Here is a 7,159-nt window from a genome sequence, read left to right on the forward strand (position 1 = left end):
TGACATTTTTTAAAAAAAGATTCATGACAGTAAAAATGTCACTGCTTCTGTACTGATGTCATCTGTGAGAGCTATGAGGTTATGAGATAAGCAATAGAGAAGGAAAAAGCAAAACACCGTGGGGTGGAAGCACAGACACTGAACTGGCTTTGTGCCGAATATCCATAAATTTTTACTTCTTGGGCTTCTCAATACCTGTGTCAACACCATTTTGATGCATCTAGCAGTGAAGTAGATCTCAGTCTCAATTTTGTACATAAGTAAAAACAATTCTACTTTGAAAAGTGATGAGGTAGAGAGAAAGGAATGAACTGAGCAGTAGTAAAAAGGTGATAAAAAGTGAAGTCATAAAAAGTAAACTTAAACATAATATATTTGAAACATGGTAGTGAAGATGTAGGAAGCAAAACCTGAAAGAATAGTGAAACCGGTTTTGGAAGCAAGTTACAAACACAAATCTTTGAGGACCACAGATTTATATAGTCCACCTCTTGTCATGTTCTTTCAAAGAAGGAGTAATATGTTGGGGTCACTCTGCAGTTGTCACTTGAAAACATAAAAGTTAGGCAAAACTGGTGATAGTGGCACACGCCTATAATCCCAGTTACTCAGGAGGCTGAGACAGGCGAATCATGAATTTCAGGCCATGTTGGGCAACTTAGAAAGACACTGTCTCAAAATAAAAACAATGAACCAAATAAATAAGGCTGGGGAAGCACTCAGTATTCCCTGGGTTAGAATTTGAGTGCCATAAAAAACAAACTCATGGCCCTGCTCCTCCTCCCCTGAAGCCTCCTCCTCGGCCTCCTCCGCAGCAGCGTTTATCTTTGCCTTGGCCACTTCCCTCTTCAGCCTTTGCCTCCTCTGTACACAGCGGACACCTGGTCCGGCCCTAGGAGGCCCCAGCTCTTTACTGGACGAGAAAACAAGGCCAAGATGTGATAATGAATGTGAATCATGAAGTCAACCTCTTAGTGGAGGAAATTCATCGCTTGGGTTCAAAAAATGCCGATGGAAAGTTAAGCGTGAAATTTGGGGTCCTTTTTCGAGATGACAAATGTACCAACCTCTTTGAGGCATTAGTAGGAACGCTCAAAGCTGCCAAACGAAGGAAGATTGTTACGTATCCCGGAGAGCTACTTTTACAAGGTGTTCATGACGATGTTGACATTATGTTGCTGCAAGATTAATATGGTTTGCACATCTTTTTGTGTTACTGTTTTTGTTTTCTGATAAACTGAAATGTTAAGTCAAAGAACAAACATGAACTTAATGTATTTTTATAAAACCTTGTAAACAGAAGGGGTCTCATATTTTAGAAGTCTTCCTTTTTTATATCTCAAAAGAAATTGTATGTATTACACTGTAAAATAAGCAAAGCCTATTATTTTTTCTCAGGACTCTGGGAAATGTAGGCAATGAGGCCTTTTTTTTGAGGGGTTAGGGGAATGTTTGTTTCATAAAGCATTCTTAGACAATTTCTATAGATATTTAACATTCTGTCAAAACAGCAAATGGATGACCAACTCCCACATGAAAAACAACAACAACAACAACAAAAAAAACCCCAAACATACTCATAAACAAAGATGGGTAAGAGTTTAAGAGCAAAACAAATGTGCTATTATTTTCAGACTACAAAAGTCAGCATATGAAGGCAGACTTGCTAATGTCAAAATTAAAGTTTGAAAAACCTATCTCCATCCTATGGGACCAAGGGGATATGTAAGGAAAAGGCATGCACAGAAATGATTTAAACATCAAGGTTGAAAAAGAACACATGAGGAGAAAGTAGAAGGATGAGATAAGAGAATGTCGAGAAAAAAACTACAAATTCAACAGGGCATTTCCTTAAGTAATTGAATCATACTGTAGCTATAAAGTAATCCAGATTGAAGTCATGTGTATCCATCATCTCTCTGTTTGTCTGCTATCTGTCTCTGTATTTATCTATCATCTATCATCTATCTATCCACCTACCTATAAAATCACACCATTCAAGTTTTACTTTATGACTCACATTTCAACAAGGATGCTTTTTCTCCTGTAAAATAGCACATCACTTCTAAGAAGACTTCAAAAGTTGTGATGATTTTTTTCTTAGTATAAAATCTATGGTAGAATAAAAATGTTAAAGAAATATACCATTCTTTCATTTTCTAGAGGTTATCTTGAGTATGTTAATAATACAAATAAAATATACATTTAGATTTTAAGGTAGATTTTTTTTCTTCAGTGACTTCCAGTGGCTTGTCATAAATACCAAGTTAATACCCATGGATTACTGTGTATGATTGCTCATGAGAAAAAGTTCAACATTAGGAGATACAGAATGTGATAGAAAGAGTGGATAACCCAGAAGGGGATGTGATTTTAAAACACCAATTTAAAAATAATCTATGATTCAGTAAGAATATTTTGAAAAGGAAAAGATATTTCCATCATATCCTGTCCTTTTAAAATAATACTTTAGTGTCTATTCTCATGTTAATATTTTATTGATATTAGAAAATTTCATAGAAATTTGGGCACAGTGACCAGTAGCATTCGAGAGCATCCTTATGTGAATACCATTCACTACCAAAGCACCTTCCAGGTGACCTCCAATTTCTTGTCTAGTTAAATAAACACCAACAGAATTCAGAAAGAAGAGGGTAGAGGAGAAGATATACTCTCCTATGGTGTTTTCTTAGGGACAAAATCAGTGTCATTATATATGTTATTGACTTGATTTATATCTCAAACAATCATAAAAAATCACTCAGATTTTAAAAGCTCATTTTTCATGTAAACATATGTATAAATTGAGGTATTAGGAACTACATAATTAACAAAAACTTTTTAAAAAGACTGTCAAGAGAAAAGTGGTTCTGAGCTGGAATTGTAATTACATAATTTGGACATGCAGTTTTGACAATCTAAAATTGCTTTAGTGAGCCTCTCACATGTAGGAAATCAGTCTGGATCAAATGGGTGCCTGAAGGCTGGGAAATCTCACCAGCTCAACACTGTGAAGACCGCTGCAGCCTGAGTGGGGTTGAGTTATTATTTGGGCAAAACATTTAGCTGATCACATCACTTGCTATTTCATTTTTCACATATTTGAGTTAGTACTAAATAATTCATTGCAAGTAGATATACATTAAAAACATGTGAAGAAACAATACTAACAACACTGCACCTCCTTCATGGAACCTCAGGAATTTCTTGATTTTTCTGATAGTAAAAATAATTTAGAACTTGAAAGATGAATGACAAATACAGGATCAATATATTCATGAACAGAAAAAGAGTCCTAAGTGTCTACTGAATTGTGAATACCAGAAATCTTGATTTTGGAAAGAATATAGATGGTGAGACAGACGTCATAACTGCAATAAAATGCCTGTCTGAATGGAAGGATTTAACAGCTACTGAAATAAACAGTATTTCAGAATTCATGGGACACAAGCTAGCTTCTTTGTGTGGTGCTGGATGAGGGCTAATAAAACAGAAATAACAAAAGCAATTCTACAATATGAACCCCAAACAATGATTGTATGCAACTCATTTTATTGAACAATTCAGGTGTGATACTAGAAAGCAGAGTGAAAATACACATTTAAATGGCCAGTCCCAAAGGCTAGGTATAAAAAGAAAACATGGAAGAAAGCTCAAAGAAATATAAGCAGATAGATGCTTAAGGCTGCCTTCTTCTATCTGCCAAATCTTTGTACATAGTGATTTTTACTTAATTGTTCTTTAATGTACGTAAGAATATTAGCCACAATACATCAAAAATAAAGACAATTAGAAGGAGCCTTAGTCCATACACACAGGCGCACGCGTGCGCGCACACACACACACACACACACACACAATGTACAGTCAAAGTGGTGATTATTATAGAATGAATGTTTTAGTCTCAAAAGTCATATGTTGAAGTTAGATCTTCCTGTAGGATGGCATTTGAAGAATGGGTTTTTGGGAAGTGATTGGGTTATAGAAAGTCAGGAAGGTGGAGCTCCTATAGTGGATTGGTGCCCTTTTAAGTAGAGACCATCTCAGAATGCAGTTCTCTTGGTGCTAAGAGGGGCTTTATTAAACACTCACTCTTCATGCACCTTGAACTTGGACTACCCAGCCTGCAGAATGGTGAGAAACCAGTGTTTCTTGTTTGAGACACTCCACCCATTGCATTTTGATATAGTAGCCCTACCTAAGAAAGTAATCCAATACTTGAGATTCTCCTCTATGTTATATATTTATGTGGAACTAAAGAGATTTTAAAAGGCAATACAAAGAAACTAAGAAATTAGATATTAGTTTTATGACTATCATTGATCTACCCACATGATTGTGTTATTTATATTTGAATGGTATTTATCTTTAATATAAAGATTTAAAAACAAATAAATGTTAAATTATCATTTTGCAAAATTGATCTTATAGAAAATGATAAAAATATTATATTAGTCCCACCGCTTACAGCCCAGAGGTAGGGGCTTCTGAGCCACCATCCCACTGCTCCTGGTCCAGAGGAAGGGGCTTCCCAGCCACCATCATTCCTGCTGCTCCCAGCCCAGAGGAAAGGGCTTTTGGGCCACCTTCTGTCCCGCCACTCCCGGCCCAGAGGAAGGGGCTTCTGGGTCACCATCCCTACCACCACTCTCAGCTCCTGTCCCACCTCTAACAGCTCAGAGGAAGTGAGCCAAGCTGGTGCCAACAGCAACCCCCTGCCCCCCAAGTTGAATTGAGAAAACATGTAAATAAGTCTCAAAACCAGACTTCCAGATCATGTACAGCAACCCCAAAGGGAAATGAGATGGAACATTCTGATACTCAACCACCTGGACCCACTGAACTGGCACAAAAAGGGGATCTGGAAAAAATGAAATGAGAAATAATTTCTCAGATAACAGGAGAAATTGTGCTCCTAGTCCAAGACATGATTAATACATCTAAAGAGGAGCTGAGGAACATGATGGAATCCTAACATAGGAAACAAATGGAATCCATAAAACAGATGCAAATAGATTTTGAGGAGATGAAAAACTCCATTGAAAGTTTACACAGCAGAATGAGCCAATGTGAGCACAGAATTTCAGATATAGAAGGTAAGATTGCAATTAATGACCAGGAAAGGAAAAATTGATTCAAAATTAAAAGGGAACACAAGAAAACAATCCAGCAGCTGCTACATGATGCAAAGAAGAATAACATCAGACTGATTGGAGTCAATGAAGGAACAGGAGAGAGTGCAGGTAACATAAAAAAACTCTTCACAGAAGTAATGGCAGAAAACTTCCCAAGCAGGGGAAAAGAACTTGACATACAGATCAGTGAGACATATAGGACTCCAAATAGCCTTGATCAAAAACAATCTACACATAGGCATATAATTGTTAAGGTTACAGAAACTCAACACAAGAACAAAGTTCTACAAGCAGTTAGAGAAAAGAAATAAATCACATACAAAGGAAAGCCCATCAGAATCACAGCAGACTTCTCAACACAAACCATCAAGGCAAGAAGAGTATACAGTGACATATTCCAAGCCCTAAAAGAAAACAGCCTCCAACCCAGATTGATGTACCCTGCAAAACTATCTTTCAAAATGGATGGAGAAATAAGATACTTTCATGACAAAGAGCACCTTAGGAACTTCATGAATACCAAACCAGCACTCCAAAGAATTTTACACAATATCCTAGGAACAAACATTGAGGATTACAACCCCAGGAAGCAAAGCGGAATGAACCCATCTGGCATGACAAGAAATTAAATGTAAAGGGGGAGAATCCAACAAAAATAAAAAAATCATGGCAATGACAAGTCAGTACATTTCAGTTATAACCATCAACTTTAATGGTCTTAATTCACCAATCAAAAGAAATAGACTGGCAGAATGGGTCAAGAAGCAAAATCAAACAATATGCTGCATACAAGAAATATACTTAATTCAAAAGGAAACTCATAGACTGAAAGTTAAAGGGTGGAAAACAATACTCCATGCGATGGGAACCCCCCAAAAAGCAGGAGTAGCTATCCTCTTTGGAGATCAAGTAGATTTCAAACCAACACTGATTAAGAGAGATAAAGAAGGACACTGCATCCTTGTAAGTGGAAGAATCCAAGAGGAAGAGATGACAATCATAAATATCTATGCACTAAACACTAGTGCACCCAACTATATAAAACAAATACTAATGGACATGAAAAGTCATATATGCACTAATACAATTGGAGTGGGGGACCTCAACACCCCACTGTGACAAATAGATCAACTAGACTAAAAATAAGTACTGAAATACTAGAACTCAATCGAATTCTTGAACAAATGAACTTAACAGATGTTTACAGAGTGTTCCACCCCACAAAATCAGAATACACATTCTTCTCAACTACACATGGGTCATTCTCAAAAATAGATCACATACTCTACATAGGACATGTTTAAGTAAGTGCAAAGGAATTGAAGTGATCCTCTGTATATTATCAGACCATAGTGTGATGAAATTGGAGATCCATAGCAAAAGAAACTGGAAAAATTTCATAAACACGTGGAAATTGAACAACACACTTCTGAATAACCAATGAGTCACAGAAGAAATTAAAGAAGAAATCAGACAGTTCCTTCAATTAAATGACAATGACAATACACCACATCGGAATCTATGGGACACAATGAAAGCAGTCTCACGAGGGAAATTCATAGCAGTGAATACGCATATTAGGAAAACAGAATGAGCCCAATTAAACAACCTGATGCTGCACCTCAAGCTTCTAGAAAAAGAAGAGCAGGACAACCCTTAAACTCATACAAGGGAGGAAATTATAAAGATCAGAGGAGAAATCAATGCAATGGAGACTAAGAGAATGATACAAAAAATCAGTGAAGCCAGGAGTTGGTTCTTTGAAAGAATCAAAAAACTTGACAAACCCTTAGCCAAACTTATCAGAAAAAGGAAAGAAAAGGCCCAAATCCATGCAATTAGGAATGAAAAGGGTGAAATTACAATAGACCCAGCAGAAATCCAGAGGATCACCAATACCTACTTCCAGAACCTATACACCAATAAGATGGACAACACAGAAGAAATGGACAGATTCCTAGATACATATGAATTACCAAAGTTGAATGAAGAAGACCTAAAATTTCTAAACAACCCAATATCAA

At 36.7% G+C, this 7,159-nt stretch overlaps 1 pseudogene; it reads left to right on the forward strand.

Annotated features, from left to right (window-relative positions):
* The first annotated feature begins 944 nt into the window (after window positions 1-944).
* On the forward strand, window positions 945-1,190 carry LOC101722411 (costars family protein ABRACL pseudogene; annotated as a pseudogene).
* The last annotated feature ends 5,969 nt before the right edge of the window (window positions 1,191-7,159 follow it).

Source organism: Heterocephalus glaber, unplaced genomic scaffold (assembly GCF_053883595.1).
Source record: "Heterocephalus glaber isolate CG9 unplaced genomic scaffold, H.glaber_assembly_v1.0 deba00000594, whole genome shotgun sequence".
NCBI classification, from domain to species: domain Eukaryota; kingdom Metazoa; phylum Chordata; class Mammalia; order Rodentia; family Bathyergidae; genus Heterocephalus; species Heterocephalus glaber.